The sequence below is a fragment of the Dromiciops gliroides genome, chromosome 1 (assembly GCF_019393635.1).
Source record: "Dromiciops gliroides isolate mDroGli1 chromosome 1, mDroGli1.pri, whole genome shotgun sequence".
NCBI lineage: Eukaryota > Metazoa > Chordata > Mammalia > Microbiotheria > Microbiotheriidae > Dromiciops > Dromiciops gliroides.
The window spans coordinates 291,959,624-291,973,973 of NC_057861.1; the positions used below are offsets into that span (position 1 = coordinate 291,959,624).

The window sequence follows — 14,350 nt, forward strand, 5'->3', positions numbered from 1 at the left end:
CCCAGATTGAACTTTGATGGAAAAAAAAGATAAGTGAAAAATTCAGGACCAAGGAAGAAATAAATTTTGGCTTAACTAAAAGCTGGTAGTTTTCAATAGCATTAGAAAAATCATAGTCATCATATATAAAACAGGTAGACATATAGTCAACATAATGTGATTTTAGGTCTTCCAATTTGCCCCCCTCCCCACCTCCTTTACATAAATAATGTGAGAAATCCCATTTAAAAATTTCTGGGACTCAGGGTTAGAGAAGTATCAAAGGTCTTTATTTACATTCTCAAGAGAATGGGAACATTCCCTAATGGAATGGTGGGCAAAACATGGGCCTCTGAGCCCTTTTATCCTTTAACATGGCTGGCCCCTCCCTTCTTTCCCAGTTACAAAGTACCCTCCAAGACACTGGTGGCAAAAACTAGCCAATCAGAATGCAGCATAAGCAATAGGAGGAGGCGACCCAGAGACAGCCCCCTAAACTCCTCCCACATGTGACCAGCCTTGGGTCTCCCTCATCATGTGATTCAGTTCACTGGGGAGGGGGAGGGAAGGCAGCCTCTTTTTAGACTGGGAGGAGCCAAGCCCATTTGTGGTTATTAGCATTTTCAACTTTTGAGGGGGGGGCTCCACATTTTCCACAAATAAGTTGTAGACTCGTCTTAGGAATATAGTTCAGCTCTAATTCTTCAAGCATTCTTTCTTATATATATGTAGTGTATGTCTTCAGAAAAACTCAAAAACCTGAAATCTTACATAATGGCCATTTAAGATCCTTAAAGAGTAAACTATACGGTGAAGAGGCAAGATACTAGTACCAAATAAGAAAATAAGCAAGAACCAATATGGAATATAACAATTGGAGAAACTTCAGACTATTTCCATTCAAATTCACATGTATAAATACAATAAGGAAAGAGTGATTATTTCACAAATTCAAAGTACATTATCCCCTCCCCCCCAAAATCTTGGATTCTCCTTTTGTGTGTACTTACTTGCAGTTGGGGTTGGGGGTGGGAAGAGTTGCAGGGAAAGTTCTGTTGTAAGCCAGGCTTATTTCCACCCAAATGTTTTGTGTCATTAACAGTTTGAATCAAGTATACCTAGGGCAATAGGTAGAGATATAGATACCTTCTGGCTATCTATTTATCATCTACCCACAGACATATATAGACATGTACACATGCATATATACATTTATATGCATACATATTTGTAGATATAGTCATGCTCATAGATACACATATATGTATGTATATATACACATATGTATATTGATAATATGAATATATGAATCACCTGGATTTGATGGAGGTACCTTATTATCCAAAAGTATTTTTTGTGAAACCCTGGGTTAATAGGAACAAAATGTCCTTCAACTGAACTCCAAACCTGAACCAAGATAGCTAACAGATAAAAGACCCTACTTAGTGACTTCTTTTCCCTCAGAATAGTAAGTCCCTATCTTATGGTAACATCTGGGTGTCTTCATCCTTGCCAAACCCTTTTTTTGAATTCTGTAACCATATCATGATATTTCTGTATTTCCTCCATACTTGCTATAACTAAAATTGTTAAACTGCTTTTTGTTTCTGGGTTGATTTCTGTAACATACTATCAAAACTAACAACACCCTGTAATCAGTGGACTAAAACCATATATAGCCTCAGAAATGGGGAGTCCCCTGAGCTTCTCTCTTAGGAGGGTGTCTCCACATGATCATGTGTTATATCTCTTCTTGGGACAAAATATTACATTGATATGATGTTTTTTCTGTCTGTCTCTGATCTGTTTCATATGAGGAAAGGTATGGATATCATGTTCTCTGATCTAGTTAGTAGGTGATAATTTAAGATATTATAATTTCTCTGATCTGTTTATTAATTTTGTAGGAGAGATTAAACATCATTTCTCTGATCTGTTTGTAGGAGACAGGCAGATACAAAAACTATATTTTAATATTCAACAATATATACATATGCATATATACATGCATACATACACATAACATCCATAGTCATCCATCCCAGCCATCTTCTTGGGATCCACCCAAGTTAGGTATTCCTAACACTTAGCACACTGATTGGCACTAAATATATGCTTAATACAAACTTTTAATTCATGAATATGTTTACGATTTATCCAATTCCTCAAATTGAACTTTGATGGCTAAAAAAGATAAGTGAGAAATTCAGGGCGAAGGAAGAAATAAATTTTGGCTTAACAAAAAAGCTGGTAGTTTTCAATAGCATTAGAAAAATCATAGTCATCATATATAAAACAGGTGGACATACAGTCAACATAATGTGATTTTAGGGCTTCCAATTTGCCCCCCCTCCCAACCTCCAGTATAATCCTCCATCACATATTGAGCATATTATAATTCCTTCACTAGAGATCATTTTCTTTTGGTATTTAAAAAAAAATGTGAAGGCCTTCAAGAGGACTTCATTAAAATGCAAATACCTGATAGTCATTATGGAAAGTGCTCTGAACTTGGAATCAGAAGACATGGCCTAGGGTCCAGGATTCAACATTTATTAGCCATGTGATTAGAGGGAAGCAAGTGGCTTAATTTCTCATTAGTCTCAGTTCCCTCATTTGTAAAATGGGAGTATTAATATTATAGCACTTACCTCAAAGAATCCCAAGTAATGTGCTTTATAAATGGTAAAGTATTGTATAAATCTCACCTCCCTCCTCCTTTTCCTCCTTCTCTTTGAACCTTAAGGTGATCAACTAACACCTTTGAAAGAGTGGACGGTGAGCTAAGTCCAAACTCATCATTACAAAATGGAGAGAGATCTGGCCTTAGAATTTAGAAGAACTAGGCTCCAGTCCTGTCTTTGAATCACTGATTTTCTCAGAGCAGCAAACTGTAAGTCACATCTGAGCTGCATTAGCTAAGGAAATTTCCTCACCAGAAATATTCTGCCCCAATGGATCTGAGCAAAAACAAAACAAACAAACAAAAAACTAAATGAGGTAGCACAGGAATGGTACAGAAAACATACACCCTATAGGGGCGGCGTGCTAGAAAGGAGCAGTGAAAAATGGAAAGAGAAGTTTTAAAAACACCAAAGATAATCTTTATCTACTTCACCATTTTGTCTAGGCAGGACCCATGGGCTGGGACTACTGACCTAGGTAAACAAGCTTTATGATGCTGAGAGGGTCTACCTATAGTTCCCCAGCGCTGAAAACATGGGTAACATTGAATAAAAGATGAAGGCATTCACAGTAATTAGATGGATATAATGCAATGAACACTGTATTTGAAGTCAGAGGACCTCAAATGAAAGGGCAGAATTGAGGACTGCAAAGTAGAAGCTGCAAAGAGACAAAGCTAAGTACCTGATAGGAATGGGGAGAGGGTAACATCAGGAAAACTATTAACAGAATTGGTTATATTAATAATAAAAGTTTTTAAATTACATATGATTTTTTCAATAGATTCAGAAAAAGCTTTTAATAAGTACAACACATATCTATTTAAAAAAACACTTGAAAGTATAGGCGAAATTGATTTTTTCCATTAAATTGATTTTTTAAAAAAGCCTTTACTTAAAACCATCAGTAAGCATTATTTATAAGCTAGAAACAAATATGTCTACTGTCATGAGTATTATTCAACATTGTATTGGGAATCCTAGCAGTAGCAATAAGAGAAAAAAAAGAAATAGAAGGAATCACAATAAAGAATGAGATAATAAAATTATATCTTTTTGCAGACAATATGATGAAATACTTGGAAAATCCCAATGACAACTAAAAAGTTAATTGAAATAAATAAGTTTTAGCAAAGTAACAGGATATAAAGTAGAGCCATATAAATCAACAGCATTCTATATATTAAAAAAAACACCACACAATAATAGATAGTAAGAGATACCCTATTTAAAATAATTCTAGACAGTATACAATGCCTCAGAATATACAAACCCAGGAACTATATGACAAGATTCTTTAAAAAAAACACAGCAACTTTTTATACAAATTAAATCAGAATTAAATAATTGGAGAAATATTCATTGTTCGTGGGTAGGCAGGACCAATATGATAAAAATGATAATTTTACCTAAGCTAATTTATATATTAAATGCCATTCCAATTAAATTACCCAAAATTGATTTTACTGTATTAGAAAAAATAACAAAACTCATTTGGAAAAGCAAAAAGTCAAGAATATCAAAGGAACTAGTTTTTTTTTTTAAATGTAAAGGAAGGAGATTTAGTAGTACCAGGTCTTAAACTATATTGTAAGGTCATAATTATGAAAACTACCTGGCACTGGCTAACAAATAAAAAGGCAGATCAGTAGAACAGAATAGACATACAATTTATAGCAGCAAATTAATATAGTATAGCCTGGTATTTGACAAATATAAAGACAAATTTGGGAGATAAGAATTCATTATTTGATAAAATTTATTGGGAAAACTGGAAAGCAGTCTGGTAGAAAATTGGGCATAGACCAATATCTTATAACATTTTCTAAGTAATCTTTTTTTATTATTGTATTTACAACTCAGGGAACAAAACAATCTTTTCCATAACAGTACAAGAAAAAAAGATTATTGTACTTAAAACTGCAAATCTACCATTTACAAATTGCTATTTCCTTGAAATTGCAATAGTTATTGTGTAAATTTCTTTTTTTCTTCTCACCCCAACCCCTGCTAATGGCATGTGTTTGGGTTCTGGACAGATCTCCACCAGACTTACACCTTGGTGCTCAGACTTCTGTCAATCTTTTGATTCTTAGTCCAGAAAAGCATCTCATCCTGACTTTTTGTTGGCTCTACTAGTCCAAAATTTAATTTGAGGTATTATTTTAAAGTTGTTTGTAAAGGAATGTTGGGAGAGTTCAACTGGGTGGTTGTCCATAATCTACCATCTCTCATTTCTTTTCCATTTTTTGCTCAAGGGGTCTCATTTCATTTATAAAATAGAGAGGCAGACAGATAGACAGATAGACAGACAGACAGACAGACAGACAGATAGATAGATAGATAGATAGATAGATAGATAGATAGATAGATAGATAGATAGATATAGATAGATAGATAAGCAAACAAAAAAACCAAATAAAGACTTTTTTATTTAACTTTTGCTTCAAATCTTCCAGAAAATCTAATCCAATCCAACAAAAACTTATTAAGCACCCACAATGTGCCAAATACTGTGCTAAGTACTGGGGATATGCTTAATAAAAAAGAAAAACAGTCCCTACCCTCAACAAACTTACAATCTAAAGGGACAAACAACACATACGAAGAGTCAAGAAAGAGAGGAATGGAACATTTGGTACCCAGAATGAGGGCATCTTTTTTTGATAGATTTGAAACCAGGCAGGGGAACAGATACAAAGTGAGGTCATTCTAATTAGTTTGGGTCCAAAATGTGTTCTCCTCCCCTCATACCACTGGAGGCACTATTTCTACAAATTTTGGATTCATTCTCTTCTGCATAAGTGTCCCTGCTACCATAAAAACTCATTCTGAACTCCAAGTTCATCAACCTCCTAAAATATCACTCTATTTCAGTCACGCAGGGATAATATTCATATCACCACGAAACAAAAGTGTTCCTCTTCCGTAATCAAAGATTCTTAAATTCCTTTATCTCACCATAATTTATCATTCCATCTCCTGCTATACTCCACTTTTTTTCCCCTAAATCTAATCTTTTTTCCTCATTGTAACATCTAGTCCCTCCTACCCTCAGTACTCTCCCAGGCCACCACACCTGCTCTGGGTTTATATTGCTTCCCTCCTCATCTTTACCCTATGGTTAATCAGTTCTACATTAAATTAACTTCTACTTCTGAATCTTTTGCCTTTTTGTCTTATCTCTTTTCATGCCCTACCAAACCCCAACCCTTGACTATCCTCACAATTTCTCTCCTCTGCTCCTATTCATGTACTCCTGAACTGTCTGGAGAAAATTCTTCAAACATGTTAACTACAACATGCTTCTCTGTATCCAGGAAGTTAAATTTTACCTAACCTTGGCACTCACCTCATCAGGTAGTTTGTTTTTGTTTTGTTTTGGTTTTTTACTCCTCTTTAATTTATTATCTACTGTGCTCCCCCCGCAAATTGTTCCAAACCTCTTTTCACTTGAAGCCTACAATTACACTTCCCTGCCCCTATCATGTCAGGAGAGGGCTTCAATTTATAATTTCTTGGTAAAATTATGGTCATTCAATGTGAGCTGTGACCCTCTTTTACCTAACATACATCACAAAACCATTAATATAATTCCCCCATTCCTACCTTCTTTAAGTACTCTGTGCTTTCTAGGTTTTCATAGCATTACTCTATTCTCCTATAAGTTTTTGATTACTCCTTACCTTTCTCATTTGCTAGAAAAACCATCCATTCTGTTCCCTAACTATGGGAATTATAACAGAATTATATCCTAGACTAGCTTTTCTCTTCTCTCTCTATTTTCTCTCTTAGTGAACTCATCAGTTCCTAGTTATTATCCCTATGCATATCACAGCCATATCTATATATTATCACTAATTTCTTTTCTAAGCTTTTAATTTTGATGGAATTGAGATGCCCATCACACATCCAATTCAAAATTTCCAATAGACATTTCAAACTCAATATGTTCAAAACAAAAGTCATTACCATTCTCCCCAAATTATCCCTCTTCTTGAACTTCCCTATTCCTTTCCATGGCATCAAATCCTTCTAGTCACTTGGATTGGCAACTTCAAAATCATTGTCTATTCCTGACTCTCACCATCGATCTAATCGCTTGCCATATTTTGGTAATTCTACCACTACACGATGTCTCCTATTCCATCCCTTCTCTTCACTCAAGAAGTGAACACACCCCTCCACTTCAGCCCTTCAAAACTTAGTGTCTAGATTATTGTATTAGCCTCCTAATTATTCTTACTGCCTGAACTCTATTCACTTTCCAATTCATCTTCCTTCACAAATTTCAAAGTAATATTACTGAAGTGAACATGCAAATATGTTACTTCACTACTCAATAGATTCTAAGAGTTCTCTGTTTTAGGTTCAAATACAAAATCCTGTCTTTAGCACTTAAGTACTTCAAGACTTGGTTCCAACTTATCTTTTGAGTAATATTATATCTAAGTTCTATTCATGCATTCTATAGTCCAGCTAAATGGTACTTCTTACTATTTCTTCCACATCATTCTATTTCTACTGTCCATGTTATTTCTTTTTTATTATTGTTAATTTATTTATATTTAGTTTTCCCCCACCTTACACGTAAAAACAAATTGTAACATCAATTTTTAAAGTTTTGTGTTCCAAATTATCTTCTTCCCTCCCTACCCCCTCCTCAAGAACTCTAGCAATTCAATATGTTATAAATGTGCAGTCATGCAAAACATATCAGGCAAAAAAAAAACTTTAGAAAAAGGAACTAACAACAACAAAAATATATACTTCCATCTGTATTCAGATAACATAAGTTCTTTCTCTGTAGATGGATTGCATTTTTCATAAGTCCTTCAGAGTTGTCTTGTATCATTGCATTGCTGTAAATAACTAAGTCATTCACAGCAGATCATCTAACAATATTACTGTTATTTTGTATACAGTACATTTCACTTTATATCAGCTCATGTAAACCTTTCCAGGTTTTTCTGATAGCATTCTCCTCATCTTTTTTTTAATAGTAAACTACATTTATATAGTACTTTAAATTGAGATTTTATTATAAAACACCGATGAGGTTGATTATTGCAACAATAATAGCTAACATTTATATAATACCTTATACCTGACAGAGAATTTTCTTCACAATAGCCCAACAAAGTTAAGTAGCACCACCTCCACCACCACCATCACCACCATCATCATGCCCATCTTACATTGCTCTTGCCTCTACTTCAAATTTTTCCCCAGTTACTACTCCTAACTGTATTTCCCTCCATCCTATTTTCTTCCTATGATATTTATTCTATTTTCTATCTTCTTTTACCCTTTCCCTCCTCAAAAGTGTTTTGCTTTGGACTGCCCCTCCCCCAATCTGCTCTCCCTTCCTTCACCCTGCCTCCCTTATCTTCTTCCCCTCCCACTTTCCTGCAGGACAAAATATATTACTATAAACACTTGAGTGTATATGTTATTCCTTCTTTGATCCAATTTTGATGAGTGTAAGGCTCATTCACTCCCACACTCCTCCCCCATCTTACTATCCACTCCATAAGCTTTTTCTTGCTTCTTTTATGTGAGATATTTTATGCCATTTCATTTCTCCCTTTCTATTTCTCCCACTGCAATGCTCTCAACCCTTAATTTTATTTTTAAGATGTCATCATGGGGTAGCTATGTGACACAGTGGACAAAGCACCTGCCTTTTACCCAGGAAGAACTGAGCCCATATCTGGCCTCAGACATAAGATACTCACCAGTTGTGTGACCCTGGTCTTGCCACCTAACCCTGACTGCCCCACAAAAAAAAAAAAAGATAAACAAACAAAAAATGCTTCACTGATCCCTTCATAATCAATTCCTGCCTGTGTCCTCTGTGTAAATTTATTCCTTTCAGCCACCCTAATACTGAGAAAGTTCTTATGAGTTAGAAGTATCATCTTCCCATGTAGGAATGTAAACAATTTAGCCTTTTAATGTGCCTCGTAATTTCTTTTTCCTGTTTACTCCATGCTTCTCTAGGGTCTTGTATTTGAAAGTCAAATTTTCTGGGCAGCTAGGTGGCACAGTGGATAAAGCACTGGCCCTGGATTCAAGAGGACCTGAGTTCAAATCCAGCCTCAGACACTTGACACTTACTAGCTGTGTGACCCTGAGCAAGTCATTAACCCTCATTGCCCTGCAAGAAAAAAATAAAAGAAAGTCAAATTTTCTATTCAGTTCAGGTCTTTTCATCATGACTGCCGAAAAGTCCTCTTTTTCATTGAAGTCCCATTTTCCCCTGAAATATTATATACCCAGTTTTGCTGGGTAGGTGATTTGGGGTTATAATTTCAATTCTTTTGCTCTCCAAAATATCCTATTCCATGTCCTCTGATCCTTCAATGTAGAAGCTGCTGGATCTTGTGTTATCCTGACTGTGATTCCACAGTACTTGAATTATTTTCTTTCTGCTTGCTTGCAATATTTTTTCCTTGACCTGGCAGCTCTGAAATTTGGTAATAATACTCCTGGAAGTTTTCATTTTGGGATCTCTTTCAGGAGGTGATCAGTGGATTCTTTCAATTTCTATTTTACCTTTTGCTTCTAGAATATCAGGGCAATTTTCCCTGACAATCTCTTGGAAGATGATGTCTAAGCTTTTTTTGTTTTTTTTAAATCATGGTTTTCAGGTAGTCAAATAATCTTCAAATGATCTCTCCTGGATCCATTTTCCACGTCAGCTGTTTTTACAAGGAGATATTTGACATTGCCCTCTATTTTTTTACTCATTTGGATTTTCTTTATTGTGTCTTAATTTCTCATAAAGTCATTAGCTTCCATTTATTCAGTCCTGATTTTTAAACAATTATTTTTTTCTTAGAGTTTTAATACCTCCTTTTCCATTGGGCTAATTTGGCTTTTCAAGGTACTGACTTTTTTTCATGTTTTTCTTGCCTCACTCTCATTTTTATTTCCAATTTTTCCTCTACCTCTCTTTATCTTCAAAGTTCTTTTGAGTGCTTCTATGGCCTGAGACAAATTCACATTTTTCTTGGAAGCAGGAGCTCTGACCTTGCTATCCCCTTCTGAGGCTGTACCTTAATCTTCCTTGTCACCAAAGAAACTTTCTATGGTCTGCATTTTTTTCTCTGCTCATTTTGCTAGCCTATTTCTTGAATTTTAACTCCTTCTTAAAGTGAGGCACTACCTCCAGGGTGCACTGTTCCAAGCTTCAGGGGGTCCAAGGTGGTATGATTAAAGAGAGGCCGGTTCTCTACTTGTCTGCGTTGTGCTCTGGTCTATAAATAACCCCATACCTACTTGCTCTTTAACCCAGAAATAAAATCCTGTTTCAGTGCTGTTGCTGGCCCTGGTGAGCCTGAGCCCCTACCCAACCTGGGCCACTGCCACTTAAATCTGCTTCCTGGTTCCCAGCACAGGTAAAACAACCAAGTTCTGCCTTGGTGCCAGCAGAGAGCCCTGTAATCTCCCCTCAGTCAACTGCTTAGCCCTCTCACCAGACTGTGAGCTTAATTTCAGAAGAACTCAGCACTGTAGCTGATTCAGAGGCTCTGGAGGGTCTCTTTCTCTGATGTGGCCAGCCTGGGGCTAGATCTGCATGAACAGCTGTAGGACTGTGCTTCACTCTCACCCTAGTACCATAGACTTTTCCTCCTGACTTTCTAAGCCATCTTTGGCTGGAAAATTATCTCACCCCAGTACCATAGACCTTTCCTCCTGACTTTCTAAGCTATCTTTGGCTGGAAATTTATCTCACCCCATCTTTTTTGTGGATTCTGCTGCTCCGGGAATTATCTTATGGCATTATTTGGAGGTTTTTGCCATGATTGTGTGGGGAGCTCTGAGAGGTTACTGCCTTTCCTCTGCTATTTTGGCTCCCCTCATGTCCATGTCATTTCACAAGCTGTATCTCAAACCTCAAATGCCCTACTTATTCATCTGTACCCCCTAAGAATTCCTGGTTTTCTTCAAAGGTCACCACAAATGCTACCTCCTTCATGAAACCTTGACTGACCCACCCATAACTATTAGTGTCCCTCCCCACCACAATGAAAAAAAAAATAACTGAAATGTATGTTGTACCTATTAAGTATATAAACATATGCGTAATTACCTTCCTCAAAGAATATAATTTCCTTAAAGGAAAGCAGTTGTTGTTTTAAAAAATTTTTATTTTTGTACTTCCAGGTCTAAAACAGTGCCTAAAAATACAACATCATTTACTTAAATAATGCTTGTTTAGTTATTTATTGTTCAATCTAAATTTTAGCAGTCTTGAAATTGTTTTCATAAAGCTGTGTCATATTTTTGCATTCCTTATGAATTACCTTCCTTTACTTTTATGTATGTTTTTAACTTTAATTTGGTTGGTAAGTTCCCTGTAAATGCCATTAACCTCTTGCAACAATTCTTCCTTTTCCTCCTTATCAGAATTGTTTTTCTGTGTCATTGGCATTTCATAATAGTTTCCCATCTCTCATGAACTAACATCCTGTAGCATCTCTGACCATAGAATTCTACCTATACTTTATCTTAACCCATTGAAATCTATTGTAGTATATCTAGGGTTCATATTAGACTGTGCTCAGCTTTCTTTTCCTTTTCTATCACAAGTTTCAAGATGAAGCTACCACACACACACACACACACATACACACACACACAATTTTAATCATTTTAACTCCAATAACTAGTTTCTCCTTGTTAGTGAAAAACATATTTAAAATAATGGTTTTCTTCATTGCCTCTCCCACTATTTAAAAAATGAAATTATTACAAAGGTAAGACACGAAATTTTAATGTCTCTTTGGATCAAAAAAACAACATCTGGAAGATATCTGGATAACTGAAGTCCCTCATTATCCTTATATCCTCCTCTCATGCCAGGCTTTTAGATCTATTTCTCAAATTCCTCAACTATCTCCTCATCTTGTCATGGTAGTCTAGCATATTCTTCTTTTGTGTGTGTGAGGCAATTGGGGTTAAGTGACTGCCCAGGGTCACTTAACAGTAAAGTGTTATGTGTCTGAGGCTGGACTTGAACTCAGGTCCTGCTGATTCTAGGGCTGGTACTCTATCCACTGCACCATCTAGCTGCCCCTGGCATATTCTTTTGAAAATACAACTTCTATTCCTGCTTCCATTTCTCTTTAAATATTCTCCACCATTTTCTTCTCTATGGTTCCTCACATAAATATATTTTCTTAATGAATAAGTCTATTCTGACCTTTTCCCCCCTTATCTATACTTTTCTGTATAAACTACCCCATTCTAAAACCATATTAGAGTCATGAGTTATACATTTGAAGTCTCATTTGCCTCCTCAAATTAGGTCCCTTTGTCCAGCTTGTTAGAAATCTCAGACCATGAATATTATTCTTTGTGTAATAAGGGATTTTATTTCTTCCTAGCTCATAGATATAATCACAGTTGATGAGATGTTAATCTATTAACAATGTGTTCCTATGAAGTATGAACACCTTTCACTAAATGAATCAGAAGAGTCAACTCCATCTTCTATCACGATGCCACATCTCTGGGTGAATCTTCGAAGAGACTTCAAGAGTCATTTGCCCAACACAAGTCAAAAGTAGAGATGATACCCAGACTCTGAGAAGAAAGCAGTCTTGAGAGAAAGGAGGGACTTACTTTTTCCCACCAACCCTACTGACCTTATAGGAGCTACTCAACAAGAGACAGAAGGAAATAAAGACACATAGTCCAGAGTGACAGGGTATAGAGAGATAATCACTTGAGTGACAAAACACCTTCCAGGAACAAGACCTCTGAAAGCAGAGAAAGAAGCTAGCAAAGGCCCCAAGAGGAAATGAGCCTTGGGGATGTAGCTTTATGGGGATGAACAGACTCTCAAATTCTAGCTGAGCAAGCCAAAAAAGAGAGAGATCAGTCGCATGGTGGAGCTTTGTAAAGAGCTCAACCAAGAGGGAAAGGCCTTCGGAACTCTGAAATACTGCAGTTATGAGTTGCATGGGCCCCATGTATCCCCTACACATATGTTTCACTACTAATGTCTTGTACGTGTGAGCCCACTTTTCCCATGAGTACCAGGTATATTTGTGGGAAAGTGTATTCCAAGATTTGGGAGTAAATATTTTGTAGCTATTGTTCTTTCTCTTCTCATTGAGTAAATGCTTATGCACTCTATAGGCACAAAGGTTTCTAGAAAGAACAGCACCAGATGCTTTAGAGAGAAACTCTAGGAAGTTTAGGAGGGTGAGTCTAGGTGAGTGTACTTGGTTCACAAAGAATTTTGTGAAGAGTAACATGAAAGGCAGGAGGGAGACATGGAGCTCAGGAGGAAAAGGGGAGTGGAATAGTGTGTGGGTATGTGGGTGTGTAAGAGAAAGAGACAGAGACAGACAGACAAAAAGAGAGAAGAGAGGAAGAGGGAGAGGGAGAGAGAAGAGAAGAGAAGAGAAGAGAAGAGAAGAGAAGAGAAGAGAAGAGAAGAGAAGAGAAGAGAAGAGAAGAGAAGAGAAGAGAAGAGAAGAGAAGAGAAGAGAAGAGAAGAGAAGAGAAGAGAAGAGAAGAGAAGAGAAGAGAAGAGAGGTGGAGAGTAGTCTATGCCACCTATTTACTTCCCCTCTTGTGACTGCATCCAGAAAGACTATGAGAAGCTCTGGTTGCAGACACAGGGTCACTGTAGTTATTATGGCTTCTGTGTTGTGGACTGAGTCTAGCTTGGATGAGATGACCTCCATGAGAGATGTTTTTCTTTCTTGTGGCTTCAAGCAGAGGAGGAAAGCACTGATTAACTGCTCCTTCTTTAGTATCTAGGTGGCATCCACCCCTGCTCTGTGAAGTCAGAAAATCATGGACTGTCCAATTTCCACTATCAGGTATGATCAATTCCTCTCCACACTGAATATTCTGTTCACTCCTCTCTTTTTGTTCTAATTTGTCCTTCCTGATAAGAAACCTTATCAATTTGTTATGTTATTAGTTATTAGTTATGTGTTGATTTGGAAAGTAGTAAAGGTAAACAGTTTGATAAAGCAGATGTAGAAGTAAAAAAACAAACAAAGCCTCTCTCTCTCTCTCTCTCTCCTGTTTTTACTAGGACAACAGAAAGCTTCCTCCATGTCTGTTGTCAGATAGATAATAGTCAAATAACATGATTTCTCTCTTTTCCTTTGAAATTTACTAATGATATCTTGCTTGGAAACATATATGTTTGCACCTCCTCACTCCTATGAGGACAAATAACTGTTTCTTCTCCAGAGGATTCAGCTCCCTCTTCAGGAGAGATTCATATAATTTCTTTATTATTATTGCTATTGTCATTATTGTTTTTATTAATGATTAACATTTATATAGCATTTAATGTTTGCAAGTAATTTTACATATATTACCAAATTTAATTCCCACAAAAATCCTGTGAGATATTTTCTATTATTATCCCTGTATACAATTCATTGTTCTGACATTGATACTGTCAGCGGTGAAAGTTTTTGAAAAATTATGGCAAAATTTGGATGCCCAGAGAGATTCATCAGTATTGTATATCAATTTCATGATAGCATGCTTGCATGGTTCCTGGATAATGAATTGTGTTCCTGCACTTTCCAAGTCACCAATGTAGTGAAGCAGAGTTGTGTTCTTGCTCCCATGCTTTTTAGCATGATGTTTTCAGCAATGCTGTCAGACACCTTCAACAAGGATGAAAACAACAACAAAGTCAA

At 36.4% G+C, this 14,350-nt stretch overlaps 1 pseudogene; it reads left to right on the top strand.

The window, feature by feature from the left end:
- The window catches only part of LOC122748563, a 29,298-nt pseudogene extending 17,057 nt beyond the window's left edge, over positions 1-12,241 (top strand).
- Positions 12,242-14,350: the final 2,109 nt, after the last annotated feature.